General features: G+C 43.3%; 1 protein-coding gene across 1 annotated transcript in view; it reads left to right on the forward strand.

Moving 5' to 3' along the window:
• Positions 1 to 18,377, forward strand: part of DNAJC17 (DnaJ heat shock protein family (Hsp40) member C17) — a 42,509-nt gene that overhangs the window by 1,758 nt on the left and 22,374 nt on the right. The gene's annotated exons all lie outside the window — the stretch shown is intronic.

Here is an 18,377-nt window from a genome sequence, read left to right on the forward strand (position 1 = left end):
TTCGTTAACCACTGCGCCACGACGGGAACTCCAATAATTTTTTAAAAATATGCCAGAGTGGGACACTGATCAAGCTGCAATTAAGATTTCTACTACTTTCCCCTGGATTGTCATGGTAGTTGTAGCAATGTGGGAAAGGGTGGCAGGTGATTCATCAGATGGAAATTAATGCCTACAAATGCCCATGTACTTTTAGGTGGCTCTGCTCATAGGCTGAGTGAGCTTGTGAGAAGAGGAAGCTCTGGGGCAAAAGAGCAAGGGGACCGATAAGGCCCTTGAGGAGGGTTGCTGTCAGCCTGCACAGAACTGTTTCCTACAGCTACAGCTGAAATTAGAAGTGGGCCATGGGGACATGCATAGAGCACCAAATGCATCTGCTATACCTGTCTCATAAGGCTTACAATTTCACTGTTAATAATTCCTAACACCCATATAATATGTGCTGGACACTATTCTAAGTGTTCTACGTTTGTAAATCTTTAATTAGAGCTTCATTAATAGTGAGAAATTACTGCAGACATTTCACACCAGATCCAACCAGTGTGTTTGAACCTTGAAGTTGAGAACTCCTAAAGAAGGCAGTTGTGAGCCATTAATGTGTGTGTGTGTATATATAATATTTATTTATTTATTTTTGGCCAAACCTGAAGCATATGGAAGTTCCTGGGCTGGAGTTGAATCTGAGCTGCAGCTGTAAACCATGCCATAGCTGTGGCAATGCTGGATCTTTAACCCCCGGTGCCAGCTGGAGATCAAACTGGTGTTGCCCAGAGCCAATGCTAGATCCTTAACCTACTACATCACAGTGGGAACTCCCGCTGATGTATATATTAATCAGAGAAGTGACATAGATTTTAAAGAAATTATTCGGAGTTTCCTGGTGGTGCAGTAGGTTAAGGATCCAGCACTGTCACTGATGTGGCTTTGGTCACTGCTGTGGCGTAAGTTCAGTCCCTGGCCTGGAAATTTCTGTATGCCATAGGCATAGCCAAAAGGAAAAAAAAAATTCAATGTCAGTGTGCAGAAAGGATTGGAGTGGGGGGCAGGTGGAGGAGCTGCTGCTAGGGGATCAGGTGGGAATGTTGTCGACACAAGAGACCAAGGTCTAAGCAGCACAATGAAGTTGGGATCCAGTTTTCACCCAGATGAGATAAGGGATATGTGAGAAGGCACTTCAGAAAAGATAACAGGTGCTGCTCTGGCTTTTTAGTAGGGGATGCAGAACTATAATACAAGGCAGAATATAAGTTCCTTAAGAGGAATACAGATAAAGTGCTGTGCATGTTCAGAGTAGGCTGAGGTTGCTTCTAGTTTGCGAGATGGGGTGAGGGAAATAGAGAAGGCATTTGATGCCTTGAAGAATGGGTAGAGTTTAGATGTGTGGAGATGGAGGGAGGGTATTCTGAGAAAGGGGAGAGTGTGCATAGTCTAATTTGTACGGAGCACAGGCCAAGAAGAAAGGGTATAAGAAGATAAACCTTGAAAAGTAGGTTAGGGAAGTTCCCATTGTGGTGCAGTGAAATGAATCTGACTAGTATCCATGAGGATTCAGGTTTGATCCCTGGCCTGGCTCAGTGGGTTAAGGATCCAGCATTGCCGTCAGCTGTGGCTCAGATCCTGCATTGCTGTGGCTGTGGAGTAGGCCAGCAGCTGCAGCTCCAATTTGACCCCTGGCCTGGGAATTTCCATGTCATGGGTGCAGCCCTAAAAAGCAAAAAAAAAAAAAAAAAAAAAAAGTAGGTTAGGGCCTCTGGGTACACTGATTAGCTCCGTGGTAACACATGCTTTTTGGTAGAGAGCAAAGGATTTAGGGTCTGGAATCCTCTCTTCTTGTTTCAGTGCTTGTCATAGTCTCTAGAGGCACTGGCGGACCAAAAAATATTTAAAGTATATGCAAAGAAGGCCTCCTAAACTTTGATTTTCTGGTCTAGGAGTTCTTATTTTGGGTCCAAAGAAAGATGCCAAGAACTAAGTAAATTTGTGTATTTATTTTGGAGGAGTAGAGGTAATTCTTATCCAAAAAAAGTTATCTAGGTCAACCTTCTGTGTAACTGATGGTGAAACTGAAACTCAGAGCAGGTGGTAGATGACAAAATGGGAACTAGAATCAGATCCCCTGATGCCCAGCCCAGGTTGATCCCCTTCCACTGTGTCCCTCTGGCTGTACAGCTAGTGGTGGTGGGCACCAACACCAAATTCACCTCTCATTCAGACCACTTCTCTGAATCCCCAGTCTGTGTATCCATCTGCCTCTCCATTTGGATGCTTCACAGGAGTCTAAATCTTACTACATCCAAAATGAAATTCTTAATCTTCTCTCTCCGTACTTGCTCCTTCCTTGAACTTCTCCTTCTCAGTAATTGGCACCACCATCCATCCACTTGAGAAGAAACCTGGAGTCATTCTTTTTCTTTCTGGTTTTTTTTTTTTTTTTTTTTTTGGCTTTTTGGGCCGCACCCTAAGCATATGGAATTTCCCAGGCTAGGAGTCTAATTGGAGCTACAGCTGATGGCCACAGCCACAGCAACGCCAGAATCCAAGCCATGTCTGCAACCTACACCGCAGCTCACAGCAATGCCTGATCCTTAACCCACTGCTCAAGGTCAGGGATTGAACATGCGTCTTCATGGATACTAGTTGGGTTTGTTTATGCTGAACCATGACAGGAACTCCTGGAGTCATTCTTCTTTTTTTTTTTTTCTTTTTAGGGCCGAACCCAAGGCATATGGAGGTTCCCAGGCTGGGGATCTAATCCAGGCTACAGCTACCAGCCTACGCCACAGGAACGCCTGAGCCACGTCTGCGACTTACACTACAGCTCACAGCAATGCCAGATCCTTAACCCACTAAGCAAGGCCAGGGATTGAACTTGCAACCTCATGATTCCTAGTTGGATTCATTTCCGCTGTGCCTCGATGGGAACTCCCTGGAGGCATTCTTTTTTTTTTTTTTTTTATTGTCTTTTTGCCTCTTCTAGGGCCACTCCTGCGGCATATGGAGGTTCCCAGGCTAGGGGTCAAATTGGAGCCATAGCCGCCAGCCTATGCCAGAGCCACAGCAATGCGGGATCCGAGCCATGTCTGCGACCTACACCACAGCTCACGGCAACATCGGATCCTTAACCCACTGAGCAAGGCGAGGAATCGAACCCTCAACCTCATGGTTCCTAGTCAGATTCGTTAACCACTGAGCCAGGACGGGAACTCCCTGATTTATAATGTTCTATCAATTTCAGCTGCATAGCAAAGTGACCCAGCTATATATCTATATACATTCTTTTTTTTTTCATATTACCCTCCATTATGTTCTATCACAAGTGATCAGATATAGTTCCCTGGGCTATACATTTGTCATCCATTCCAGATGCATTTGTTTGCATCTACTAGCCCCAAACTCCCAGCCTCTGTCTCTGGGCACCACAAGTCTGTTCTCCATGTCCATAGTTTGTTTATTTTCTGTAGATAGGTTCATTTGTGCCATATATTAGATTCCAGATGTAAATTATATCAATGGGATTTGTCTTTCTCTTTCTGACTTACTTCAGTTAGTATGAGAGTCTTTAGTTCCACTCAATTATTTTCTTCTCCTTTATGGCTGAGTAGTATTCCATTGTGTGTGTGTATATATATATATATATATATATATATATATATATATATATATATATACCACATCTTAATCTGTTCATCTGTTGTTTCCATCCTTTGGCTGTTGTGAATAGTGCTGCAGTGAACATAGGGGTTTGTGTATCTTTTTTAGTAAAAGCTTCGTCAGGATATATGCCTAGGAGTGGGATTGCTGGATCATATAATAGTTCTATATTTAATTTTCTGAGGTACCTCCATACTGTTTTCCATTGTGGTTGTGCTAGCAGTCATTAGATTAATGCAAATTAAAACTGCAGAGATAGCACCTCAGGCCTATTAGGATGGCTATTATAAAAAAGCAAAAAACAAAACCAGAAACTTACTAGTATTGATGAGGATGTGGAGAAATTAGAACCCTTGTACATTGCTTGTGGTGCAGCTGCTGTGGAAAACAGTATGGCTTTTCTTCAACAAATTAAATGTAGAATTATCATATCATCCAGCAATTTCAATTCTGGGTATATACCCCAAAGAAGTGAAAGTAGCAACAGATATTTTTACACCTAAGTCCATAATAGCATTATTCATGATAGTTAAAAGGTGGGATCAGGGAGCTCCTGTGTGGCACAGAGTGGGTTAAGGATCCAGCCTCGTTACTGGAGTGGCTCAGGTTGCTGCTGTGGTATGAGTTCTGTCCCTGGCCCTAGAACTTCTGTGTGCCATGGTCGTGGCCCAAAAAAAAAAAGATGGGAGCAACCCAAGTGGTCATAGACAAATGAACAAAATGAGCTATATACATACAATGGAATATTATTCAGCCTTAAAAAGGAAGGAGATTCTGGAACTCCCATTGTGGCTCAGTGGAAATGAATGCGACTAGTATCCATGAGGATGTGAATTTGATCCCTGGCCCCACTCAGTGGGTTAAGGATCTGGCATTGCCGCAGCCTTGGTTCACAGTTGTGGCTAGGATCTGATCCCTAGCCTGGGAGCTCCATATGCTACAGGGTGGCCAAAAAAACCCCCCCAAAAAACACAACGGTTAAAACAATCTTTTGTGTTAATGTATATCTTTTGTTATATATTTTTACAATAGAAGCAAACAACTAACCAAACTAAACAAAATAAAAACAAGATCGTGTGTCATGGGAACTTGGAGTCAGCAAGTCCCAAAGGTAAACATTTGTGTTCCTCATCCAGCCCTAGAGGAGACAGGTAGGGCAAGGCCTTGTTTTCTTTTAGGAAAGCCTTGAGTTGAGGATCTGGGTTCGGTGTAGAAGTGCTCCTGGGGAGAGGATAACACCCCAGGAATTCAGTCTCCTGTTAGAATCTGAGGCAGTAAACCCTGGATTCCTATATGGTGATGCACGTGTGCCTGTGCAAGCACACGCACACACACACACACTCTCTCTCTCTCTCCTTTCCCTTTCTCTTTCTCCCTCCCTCTCCCACTCACCAGACAGGGCAGGGCCCCAGAGTCTACCAAGATTAAGAATAGATCATGGATTAATGCCATTTGTTGATCCTAAAAAGATTCTGAACTAACCTCAGGGATTTAGGGGACTGCAGTGGCCTTCCAATTCTTTTCCTGGTTTCTGTTCTTGCCTCCTCGAGCCTCTTCACACAGCAGCCAGTGAGCCCTTAGATTGTAAATCGATTGTGTCACCTCTGCTCCCACCTGCCCAGGTGGCATCTCTTCAGTCTTAGAATGCAGCCTGAAGGTCCTCTGGGGCCCTTGCCCTCATTGCCTCTCCTGCACATTCCCTGCCATTCTCCCCTTGCTGTCTGTGCTCCAGCCACACCAGTCCGCCTGTAATTCCTTTTTAAATTGTGGTAAAATATTTATAACATAAAAATTTCCATTTTTAACCCTTTTTTGAGTCTATAATTCAGTGGCATTAAGTACATTCACATTGTTATACAACCATCACTGCTGTCCATCTCCAGAACTTTCCCATCATCCCAAACTGAAGTTACATACCATTAAATATTAATTCCTCATTCCCTTCTTCCCTCAGCCCTGTTAACTACTATTCTACTTTTTTCTATGAACTTGACATTTTATGTACCTCATATAAATGAACATACAAATATATAATATTTGTCCTTTTGTGCCTGCCTTATCTCATTTAATGTAATGTTTTCAGGATTCATCAATTTTGTTGAATGTTAGAATTTCCTTCCTTTTGAAGGCTGAATAATATTCCATTGTATGTATATACACGGTTTGTTTATCCTTGTTTCCAAAATTTGGCCTCTGTCCCCTGGTGCCGAATAGAAACTCAGAGACAGTTTTGGGTGAAGGAGAAATGAATAGCTTTTATTGCTTTGCCAGGCAAAGGAGGTCACAGCAGGCTAATGCCCTAAAGACTGTGCCCTCTTTTGGGGAAGAATTGCAAGGAGTTTTATAGTCTAAGTGAAGAAAAACAGGGTTTCAGGAGCTCCCTTGTGGTGCAGCGGGTTAAGGATCCAGCGTCACTGCAGCATCTTGGACCCTGCTGTGGCTCAGGTCTGATCCCTGACCAGGGAATTTCCACATGCTGCAGGCATGGCCAAAAAAAAAAAAACAAAAACAAAAACACAAAAAACAAAACAAGGGTTCCAGATAAGAATCAGGGTTGAGACAAACATGCATTCTTTCTCTCTGGGAAACTTAGTCATGAAAGCTGGTGTCAAGAGATCTCAGCATAATCCTGGTGGTGGTCCCCTGGGTTATGGCATCTTGACTTTTCCTGGAATGACAATACTTGCGAAAAGGGCGTATTTATCAGAGATTAGAGCAAACTAGGAAAATTCCTAAAAAACATCATGTGCTTATAATCTTTAACCCACAGGCTGTTGTGCTCATGGCACCTCATCTTTAGTTTACAGGTGATTGTGTTTAGGGTGCAATCAGACTAGGGAGAAGCACTAGGAAGAGCTCCAAGCCATTCAGTTTTTTGGTTTGTTGGTTGATTTTGTTTTTTGTCTGTTTTTTTAGGGCTACACCCGCAGCATATGGAGGTTCCCACGCTAAGGGTCTAATCGGAGCTATAGCTTCCAGCCTATGCCACAGCCACAGCAACGCCAGACCCAAGCTGTGTCTGAGACCTACAGCAATGCTGGATCCATAACCCACTGATTGAGGCCAGGGATTGAACCCACAACCTCATGGTTCTTAGTCGGATTCGTTTATGCTGTGCCACTCTTAAAGACTCAAATTTTAAGTGTATTTATCAGGAAAACTGTGATAGGAACTCCTAAAGTCTCAAATTTTAGGTGTATTTTCAGGAAAACTACCATAGAGACTTAACATTGACCTTTTCAGGTTATATTTTATCATTGCTTTTAGGCAAGAGTCTAATTTACCTTTTTGCTAGCTAATACCTTTATATAAATCACAGAAACCTGTCAGATACCCTGGATCTGGAGGCCCCTCACCTCTCCCCACTCTTGTTATACTATAGAATGTGATACACCAATGTTGTTTCTTACAGATTTAAGAAGGGTGATTTTTTTGAGGACGGAGAAGGGCTTGAAGGAATGGCATGAAGATGTAGAAGGCAAAGTGTCTGGCATGACAAGGAACAGGGCATGGCCTAGGGTTTGTTGAGGACATGGCAGGAGATGAATCTGAAAAACTTGGTATCTCTGGGCCTCTAGGCCCTGGGGTGGTTGGACTTGACTCTGTGGGCATCTAGGGGCACTTTCTGGGTTTGAGGTGTGCCTGACTCAGTCCACTGTCTCTAGCGGGAGCCTTTCCCAAAGCTTCTTGCCTCCAGAGCAGGCACTGAGACTTTGAGGTTGGGCACTGAGCCTGGTTTCACTTGATGGCATGACAGTCATGTGTTCATTCATCAAGGGCCTGACCAACACTGGGTGGGACCAGGAGCCAGGCCTCCAGGTCCTCTCAGTCTCTCTCTGATAGTTAACTCATTCCTGGGTTTGGCTGTCAGGCTGGGGCTCTGGATTTCTGAAGTTACTTGGCTGCCTGTTAGGTCAAAAGGAATGATTCATTTGTGTTTGTAAGCTGTAAGCTATTCATTAGCATTCAAGATAATACCTCACATTTATATGACACCACAGTGCTTTCACATAAATTAGCTCATTTGATGTGATCTTCAAAACAAGCCTGTGAGATATGCAAGGACTATTAGCTCCAATTTATAGATGAGAAGACTGAGGCTGAAAGGGTTTAATTGATTTGCCCAGCATAAGGTGGCTAGTAAATGCAGAGCACCTGCCCAAACCTGTATTTTCTACTCTTCTTTCAGAGCTGTTTCCATGACCCACACCTCAGGAGCAATTAGGGCAACAGGAGACAGGTCTGCAGGCCCCAGAGAGCCTCACATTCCCATCAGTGATACAGATAGAGCTTTGACTCCGTGCATGAAGTTGCACGACCTGGGCGAACCCGAAGGGTATTAAGCTGACCTGGACAGCTTGAGGAAGTGTGTTTAAATTTCCGTGAAAAATGCCGCAGTGGAGTTTTCATTTCAGCTAAGGTAGAATTCAAAATATTCTCTGTTTGTGTAGCTGCTTTCCCTATTTTTTGCTGTTCCTGAGCACTGTTAAATTTAGTTATTTTTCTTTAAACCTACTCACTAGTTTTTACTAATATGAATTTGTTTATAAAGGGCACTAGTGCATTAAGGGGAAAAAAATACATATATATGATGTAAGAAGTACCAGGGCCCAGAGAGAGAGAGAGAGTTCTGCACTCTCGGCAGAGAATGGCTTCGGGTATAGGGACCCAGGTCTCCAGAGCTTGAGAGTGACAGCAGGCAGTGGGGAGAGGTGATGGGCTTCGAGACCCAGGGTATCTGAGGGGTGGGATCTCCAACCTGAAAGAAGGCAGGCAAGGACTTTGAAGTCTGAGTGTGATGCAAGTCTGCTCAGGGTAAGGGTGGGAGAGAGAGGCAGACCCAGAAAGCAGGAAGCATCTGAGGCGGTGGCGGGGGCGGGGTGGGGGGGGGCAGGCTGTAGACCGGGCTCTAGGTGGGTAGCTGGTTTGGGGAAGTGGGTCGAGAGGAGGACAGGGCAGGAGTTAAGGCCCAAGAAGGGATACTGGGAGGGCTAAAGGGGGACCTAGAGGCCAGAGCCCAAGGAATGGGAGGACCTGAATAGTGACCTCAGGGATGGGCTTGGGGTCCAGATCCCAAAGGGCGCATAAGGGAAGTACAAGGGGAGAAGCAGCCCAGGCACCATGCGTGGTCCCAGTTGGTCTAGGCTATGCAGGTCTCTGTCTCGAATCTGGGCCATGGGCCATGGTTACCCGACTACAAGAGATGTTGGTGTAAGATCTGGGTTCCCCCAGAGTCATCTTGGTACTACCAGCAGGCCCACGTTTAGGAATGTTGAGCTGAGGGTGCTGGTCTCGGGGGTGGCTGGCATCCTGCCTGCTCACAGTTTCTGCAGGAATTTGGGGATTTCTCTGTAGTGCTGTTGCAGTGTGGACCACAAGCTGTAGGGAACGAAAGTGGCCAATCTTTTAGGTAGAGGGGACTTCCAGGTAAGTGCTTAGAGCTCTGTGGATTACTTCCTGCCTATGACATCAGGCAGTCACATAACCTCTGGCATTGTGGCTAGTACAGGGGTGGGGAGCTGTCTGCCTCCCCAGGCTTGGGGAGAAATTACTGCCCAGACCTAGATTACTGACTGTTCTCAGTCCTGGAACTGGGCCTGTAATGGCTTCCTAGCTGATTCACCAGCATGGTTTGTTCATTTAGTAACTGTTGTCGCATAGAGTTGCCTCCTTGTGTGTCCTCCGTATCTGGAAGTACAGAGGCACACAATAAATATTGTCTGACCGATGAGTCTGGCTTTTGAGAACTGGACTTAATTACTTGCACCACTTACCTGGCTCCAAGTTTTGTTATAGGAAAGGATAGCAGTCTTTTAAAAAATAATGATTGCTTCTTTGTAGGGCACCTTTCTTTTAGGTTAATGATGGCTATTATTTATTAGACTGCTCAGTACCTGGCTTTTTTGTGTGAGTCAGGGTTCATTCCTCTCAAGAGGTAAAGCTGGAGGCAGGTGGATTTTCAGAGACTCTTGCTGGGTGCTTGGCACCAAGCCCAAGGGAGATGGTGGGAGACCCAAGTCCAAGCTCCTCTCCCTGCTTCGGGCTCAGGTTGCTGCCAGTGGACGAACGAGTGATGGAGCCCCCAGGAAGGGCTGGGTGGGTGGCTGTTAATTCATGACTTATTCTTTCTCTCTGTGATGTGGGCTTAGGGGGATAGCATTTAGTTCCCACTTCTCTTATCAGTCTGCAATAGTGATTTCTCCCCTTTTCCAGACTTAGTTTCTCAAGAAGAAGTGTAAGCAGATAGAAGGGTAAATTATGAAATAGCATGGGAAGGTCTCCCAGGGTCGGGACAGCACCCATTGCCTTCAGCTCCTCAATAGGCCTCAAGTTATGAACGTAGTTAAGGCTTCCTAATTTGAGAACAAGTGAGTGTTTGCCCCTTTCATTCAGTAGATATTTATTGTGTGCCCAAGTACTGGGTGCTGTCCAGTGTTCTGGGCCCTAGGGATAAGCAAAGCCCCCGTCCCCTAAAGCACATTCCTTTTATTTGTAAGAACCTCCATAATATCCTATAGCTGTATGGTCTCATTTGAAGTACAGTTATAACCAATTTATCTGTTTTTCCAGATTATACCAGAATAAAAATAGATAATAAGCACTTCCAGAGACACTCTGGCATCTGGCATGGTCTAGTAGAGGCTGACTAGGGAAGAGACAGAAAAACTATAAAAAGAGGGAGTTCCCTGGTGGCTCAGTGGGTTAAGGATCCGGCATTGTCACTGCTGCTGCTCGAGTACCTGCTATGGCTTGGGGTCAGTCCCTGGCCTGGGAACTTTTGCCTGTTGCAGGTACAGCAAAAAAAAAAAAAAAGGAAAACAGTAAGAGGTAGAATTTAAGATGATCACCACCTAAGGAAGCATTGGAAAAGCCTCACCCTGCCCTCAGTAGCATCTGAACATGTTGTGCTCTTCAATAGTTTATTGTCTGAATGATGACCCTGCAATACGGAAGTCAGATAAAACTCAAGTAGTGTCCTAGGATGGAGAAGGGGAGAGGGTAGCCAGTAACATTTTAGAAAGACCACACTTCTGCAAATTGGAGTTTATAAAGTCCCCATGGAGATTATGATCATCTGAGATCTCTGTCATTCTGAGGCTGGGCCTGGTCCTCTGAAAAACCATTGTCTGGGCAAGGGGTTTTGGGTGGGTGATCCCTCAACTGTCACATGGCTCCTTTTTGTGAAGTCTCAGGAAATGCAGATGAATGTTTCCAAGTGCTGGGGGACTGAGGATTTAGGAAAGATCTATAGGTAAAGGAGGAAAGTTGCCAGAGTCAAGACAAGCTAGTAGTAGCCTTTGGCACCTTCTGGTGGCTGCTGCAACCCTGCCTAGGTGTCCCAGCACCTGCAGACTCGGTGTCATAGAGGAGCTGCCCCTCCCCCCCGTGCCTGGGATTAGATGGTCCTTTCTCCTATATCATTACACATAGAGTCCTTCTATTTCTTGTTCTTCAGACAGTTCCTCTTCCTTCCCAATTTATCATAGTTAGGAAAAATATTGTTGCATCTTTTTGCCCTGAACCCACCTCCTGAGCTGCTAAAAAGGTGGAATTATTTCGTAATAAACAATATTGACACGGAAGCTTTTCAAGGGCCTGCTGTAGAATTGTGTTTACATGATGAGAATTCTTCTGGCACTAGTCAATCCAGGAAGTCTGGGCAAAGCTGGGAATCCTGTTTGTAACACAAAACACCAAACTCCAGGCCAATTGGTTCAAAGTCAAAACTGGCCTTCCATGATAAAAGCCAGCAATGGGTCCTGCCCAGGGCAGGTTTAGCAGCTAAAGATAGTCATAACTAGTTAATCAGGACAGACACACTTGACCGGTAGTCTCAGGCCTGCTGGGTTTTGGCTCACAGTCAGTTTAGATGCTCTACCTACTCGTGCCCTCAGCAGTTTGAATGAGAGTAGTTCAGAGCCCCTGGAGGCTAACCAAGGATAGAATTTGGAACTGCCCTCAGCAGACTCAAAATCAGCTTGTCTACCTCAAGATTTCATACTGGGCTGACCTGGGCGCTCTGTAGACCTGTGCTCTTCCCTGGAGTTCTTGTCATGTTGGCATCATCCTGAACTGGTGTCACATTTTACCTCCCTCCCAGGAGTGGATAAGTGAGAGGTTTGGGCCTTATATTGTGCCTGGTTTTTGTCAGGGACTTCACATGGATTATTTTCTTTAATCCTCTCAACGGCCCTCCTTGTAGGGGATACTTCCTGCATTTTGTAGTTGAAGAATCTAAAACTGAATGAGATTCAATAATTTGCCCAAAGTCATGCTAGTAATATGCAGAAGATTCACAATTTGAAAACACATCTGTTCTACTCCAGAACCTTCTTTCTTTCAGTGAACCACGTTACCTCCTAGTTTAGAATAGTTGAAAGAAGCTAAACAACCCTGTTTGTTTTGGGATTTTTTTTGAAATATAATTAACATATAACATTATATTAGTTTGAGGATACAACATAATGATTCAATATAGTAATATATTGTGAAATGATTACCGCAATAAGACTAACATCCAGCACTACACATAGTTACTTTTTTTTTCTTGTCATAAGAACTTTTAAAATGTACTCACTTAGTAACCTTCAAATATACCATACAATATTAACAATAGTCACCATGCTGTACATTACTTATTTATTAACATGACTTAGTGGAGTTCCTGCCATGGCGCCGTGGTTAACGAGCCCGACTAATATCCATGAGGAAGCTGCACTCAGTGGGTTTTAGGATCTGGCGTTGCCGTGAGCTGTGGTGTAGGTTGCAGACACGGCTCGGATCTGGCGTTGCTGTAGCTCTGGTGTAGGCCAGCAGCTACAGCTCCAATTAAACCCCTAGCCTGGGATCCTCCATATGCCTCAGGTGTGGCCCTAAGAAGACAAAAAAAAACTCACCATGACTTACTTATTTTATAACTGGAAGTTGGTACATTTTGATCCCCTTCACCCATTTTGCCCACCATTATCCCCTACTGCCTGTCTGCCTGCCTGCCTCTAGCAACTACCAATTTGTTCTCTGTATCTGTGAGTTTGTTTCTTAATTTGTTTGTTTTTTAGATTCCCCACATAAGTGAGATCATGTGGCATTTGTGTTTCTCTGTCTGACTCATTTCGCTTAGCATAATGCTCTCAAGGTCCATCCATATTGTCACAAATGGAAAGAGCTCCTTTTTTATTGCTGAATGATATTCCATTGACTATATTATCTGTGTGTGTGTAAAATCTCACATATTGATCCATTCATCCATCAGTAGACACTTAAGTTGTTTCCATATCTTGGCTATTGTAAATAGTGCTTCAGTGAACTTGGTGCATGTATCTTTTCAAGTTAGTGTTTTCATTTCTTTTGGATAAATTCACAAAAGTGGAATTGCTAGATCTTATGGTAGTTCTATTTTTAATTTCTTTTGTTTTGTTTTGTTGCACCCAAGGCATATGGAAGTTCCTGGGCCAGGGGTGGAACTCACGCCACAACATAACCCAAGCTGTTGCAGTGACAATGCCGGATCCTTAACTCATTGCCCTACAAGAGAACTCCTGTTTTTAATTTTTTTTTTTTTTGTCTTTTGTCTTTTTGTTGTTGTTGTTGTTGCTATTTCTTGGGCTGCTCCTGCGGCATATGGAGGTTCCCAGGCTAGGGGTCGAATCGGAGCTGTAGCCACCAGCCTACGCCGGAGCCACAGCAACGCGGGATCCGAGCCGAGTCTGCAACCTACACCACAGCTCACGGCAACGCCGGATCGTTAACCCACTGAGCAAGGGCAGGGACCGAACCCGCAACCTCATGGTTCCTAGTCGGATTCGTTAACCACTGCGCCACGAAGGGAACTCCTGTTTTTAATTTTTTGAGGACCCTTCATGCTGTTTTTCATAGTGGCTGCCCCAACTTATGTTCTCAACAATAGAGGATATGGGTTTCCTTTTCTCCACATCCTCTCCAACACTTATTTCTTATTTTTTTTTTTATAATAACCATTCTAACAGGTGTAAGGTAATGTATTGTGGTTTTGATTTGCATTTGCCTAATAGTGATATTGAACACCTTTTCATGTACCTGTGTGCGATCCGTATACCTTCTTTGGGAAAATGTCTTTTCAGATCCTCTACCATTTATTAATCATATTGGTTTGTTGTTGTTTGTGATTTTGGGGGTATTTATTTTATTTATTTGCTGTGGAATTGTATAATTTCTTTATGTATTTAGATATTAACCCCTTATTGGATATATGATTTGCAAATATTTTCTCCCTCATTCCATAGGTTGCCTTTTAATTTTGTTGATAATTTCCTTTGCTGTGCAGAAGCTTTTTAGTTTGATGAAGTCCCACTTGTTTATTTTTGCTTTTGTTGCTTTTGCTGTCAAATCCAAAAGATCATTGCCAAGACTGATGTTAAGGAGCTTACTCTGTATGTTTTCTTCTAGGAATTTTATGATTTCAGGCCTTGCATTCAAATCTTTAATCCACTTTAATTTTTGTACATGATGTAAGATAATGGTCCAGTTTCATTCTTTTTCATATGGCTGTCCAGTTTCCCTAACACCGTTTACTGAAGAGACTGTCCTTTCCCCATTGTAATATCTTGGCTCCTTTGCTATAAATTAATTAACTGTGTATGTGTGGGTTTATTTCTGGGCCCTCTGTTCTGTTCCATTGATGTTTATATCTGTTTTTATACCCATGTGTATCCTTTTTATACAGTTTGATCACTGTAACTTTGTAATACAGTTTGAAATCAGGAGTTTGACGGTTATATCTTTGTTCTCCTTCTTTTTTTTTTTTTTTGTCTTTTTGCCATTTCTTGGGCCGCTCCCACGGCGTATGGAGGTTCCCAGGCTAGGGGTCGAATTGGAGCTGTAGCTGCCAGCCTACGCCAGAACCACAGCAACGCGGGATCCGAGCTGTATCTGCGACCTACACCACAGCTCACAGCAACGCCGGATCGTTAACCCACTGAGCAAGGGCAGGATTCGAACCAGCAACCTCATGGTTCCTAGTCGGATTCGTTAACCACTGCGCCACGACAGGAACTCCTATCTTTGTTCTTCTTTCTCTTGATTGCTTTGCCTACTTGTCTTTTGTGGTTCCATACAAATTTTAGGATTGTGTTTTCTATTTTGGTGAAAATGCCATTGGAATTTTGATAGGAATTGCATTGAATCCATAGATTGCTTTGGGCAGTAAAGACATGTTAACAGGAGTTCCAATCGTGACTCAGTGGTTAATGAATCCGACTAGGAACCATGAGGTGGCGGGTTCAATCCCTGGCCCCGCTCAGTGGGTTAAGGATCCAGCATTGCCGTGAGCTGTGGTGTAGGCTTGGATCCTGTGTTGCTGTGGCTGGACAGCTCCGATTAGACCTCTAACATGGGACCCTCCATATGCCATGGGTGCAGCCCTAAAAAAGACCAAAAAAAAAAAAAAAGAAAGACATGTTAACAATATTGATTCTTCCAAACCATGAGCATGGGATATCTTTCCTTTTTTTCTTTTTTCTTTTTAGGGCCACACCCACAGCACATGGAGGTTTCCAGGCTAGGGGTCTAATCGGAGCTACAGCTGCCGGCCTTTGCCACAGCCACAGCAACTCGGGATCCAAGCCGTATCTGCAACGTACGCCACCAGCTCACAGCAACACCAGATCCTTAACTCACTGATCAAGGCCAGGGATTGAACCTGCAACCTCATGGTTCCTAGTCAGGTTTATTTCCGCTGTGCCACGATGGGAATTCCCATCTATATCTTCCTTTAGGTCTGTTAATATTTGCTTTATATATTTAGGGTCTCCTGTGTTGGCTGCATAGATACTTACACATGTTATTTCCTGTTGGTGAGTTGACTCCTTTATCTTAAATAGATCTTTTTTGTTTTGTTTCTTTATTTTTATCCATTCATCCACTCTAACTTTGAGAATTTAGTTCTGTTTGTTTTTTGGGGTGTTTTGTTTTGTTTTGTTTGTCTCTTGTTGAGCCGCTCCTGCAGCATACAGAGGTTCCCAGGCTAGGGGTCTAATCGGAGCTGTAGTCACCGGCCTATGCCAGAGCCACAGCAACATAGGATCTGAGCTGCATCTGCAACCCACACCACAGCTCACAGCAATGCCGAATCCTTAACCCACTGAGCAAGACCAGGGATGGAACCTGCAACCTCATGGTTCCTAGTTGGATTCGTTAACCACTGCGCCACGACAGGAACTCCCCTGTTTGTTTGTTTAACAGTTTTTTCTTGATCTGAAAAGTAATACAAGCTCACTGTAAAAAGTAAATGTCAACTATGACCCTCTCCTTCAGGGATATTTTAATATTTTCGTCTGGTGAGGACAAACTCCGTTCTTGGCCTTCTCTGATGCCACCTTGGCAAAAAGTTTGGGATGCTTTGTTACAGTTGGTGAGGGTGGAAGTGTAGACTCCCAGTTCGGCCTTTGATGGCATGGGTGGGCCAGGAGCCACACTGTTTTCTTTGATAGAAAAAACTCTTATAGAAAATCTATCTTTGGGGAGTTCCCGTCGTGGCGCAGTGGTTAACGAATCTGACTAGGAACCATGAGGTTGCGGGTTCGATCCCTGCCCTTGCTCAGTGGGTTAACAATCTGGCGTTGCCGTGAGCTGTGGTGTAGGTTGCAGACTCAGCTCGGATCCCGCGTTGCTGTGCTCTGGCGTAGGCCAGTGGCTGCAGCTCCGATTCGACCCCTAGCCTGGGAACCTCCATGTGCCACTGGAGCGGCCCAAAGAAATAGCAAAAAAAAAAAAAAAAAAAAAGACAAAAAAAAAAAAAGAAAAAGAAAATCTATCTTTGGCCAGAGGAGAACAGTTATTGTCTGAAATAATGATTGCATCGTTTTTCATTGAATGGATTTTCAGTATCATAATTAATGCCTCATTATGTCACAGTTTCCTCGGTTGTAAAATGAGGATAATAACAATTTCTATCCCATTGGGCTGTGTTAAGAGTTAAATAAGTTATTCTGTGTAAAGCACTTCAAACAGAGCTTTCTACAGGGAAAGCGTTGTAGGTCTGAGTGCTACCTACTGTTTTTGTTGTTTTGAAATGTAAATGATTTCTGACTTTCTCTTTTATATATTGTTAGAAATGTACTGCAGAGTTTATAAATACTGTATAAATTTCTTTTTTTCTTTTTTTCTTTTTTTTTTTTTTTTGGTCTGTCTTTTTGTCTTTCCTAGGGCTGCACCCGCAGCATATGGTAGTTCCCAGACTGGGAGTCCAGTCGGAGCTGTAGCCGCCAGCCTGTACCAGAGCCACAGCAATGAGGGATCCGAGCAACGTCTGCAACCTACACCACAGCTCACAGCAATGCTGGATCCTTAACCCACTGAGTGAGGCCAGGGATCGAACCTGCAACCTTATGGTTCCTAGTTGGATTCATGGTTCCTAGTTGGAGCCATGACAGAAACTCTCTACTGTATAAATTTCTAAGTATTTCTTTAGAACAGGCTCTTACAAGAGGGCTTGATGGATCAAAGGGTCTGTACTTTTTAAAATTTCTTGATATATACTGCCAGATTGCTTTCTAGAATCATTGTGGCCATTTACATATTCACCACAAAGCCACCAATATAAAATACCATCCTTTTTTCCTTTGTTGTCAGTTGATAGAAAGAAGCTTACTTTTTGTGTGTGAGGCTGAGCATTTTTCATTTTATTAACCATTATATTTTATGAATTGTCCTTTCATGTTATTTCTTTTTTCTTATAGTTGTCTTTTTCTTGTTTTTTTTTTTTCTGTGTGATTTCTTTGTAAAGACTATTTGTCTGTCATCTTTCATGCAGATACATGTTTTCATTTCCCTGTCTTAATTTTGTCTGTGATTTTTTACTTGGATAAATTAATTTTTATTTTAATTTTTATTTTTTGCTTTTTCAGGGCTGCACCTACAGCATACGGAGGTTTCCAGGCTAGGAGTCTAATTAGAGCTACAGCTGCCAACCTACACCACAGCCACAACCACATAGGATCCATGCTGCATCTGTGACCTACACCACAGCTCACGGCAATGCGGGATCCTTAACCCACTGAGTGAGGGCAGGGATCCAACCTGCAACTTCATGGTTACTAGTCAGATTCATTTCTGCTGAGCCACAACAGGAACTCCTAAAGATTTTTTCATTATAAATCCACTCATTTTGTATAAGTATGCGTGTATATGTGTGTGTGTGTGTGTGTGTGTGTGCGCGCGCGCACACGCCCATGCATGTGCATGAGTGATTTCTTCCCTTTTAATGCTTAGGAATTTCTTTCCTGTCCTAAAAGCAGATAAATGGTCCCATCATTTTCATTTTCATTCTTTGAGTTCTTTTAGTTTCTTTTCTTTTCTGTTTGGCTGCTCCTGCGGCATATAGAAATTCCCAGGCCTGGGGTCAAACTTGAGCCACAGCAGTGACAATGCCTGATCTTGAACCTGCTGAGCTTCTTGGGAACTTCTCCTAGTTTCATTTTTTTGTATTTAGGTTTTTTTTTTTAATCTATTTGGAATTATTTTGATATTGGTTTGACATGAAGATCTAACTTCTTTTCGCTCAGTGTAATGAATTTTAGTAGTACTTTTTATCATACATTGAACTTTAACATTTATTACTGTTTGTTTCTTGGCCTTGCTTATATATTCCATTAATCTTGCCTTTTACTTTACATTAAATTTTCATTAGCTGACAGAGAACTTTGAGGTTCAGGTTCTTTAGGGCTTTAAGACCCTAAAAGCTTCCTCAT

The sequence above is a fragment of the Sus scrofa genome, chromosome 1 (assembly GCF_000003025.6).
Source record: "Sus scrofa isolate TJ Tabasco breed Duroc chromosome 1, Sscrofa11.1, whole genome shotgun sequence".
Taxonomy (NCBI): Eukaryota; Metazoa; Chordata; class Mammalia; order Artiodactyla; family Suidae; genus Sus; species Sus scrofa.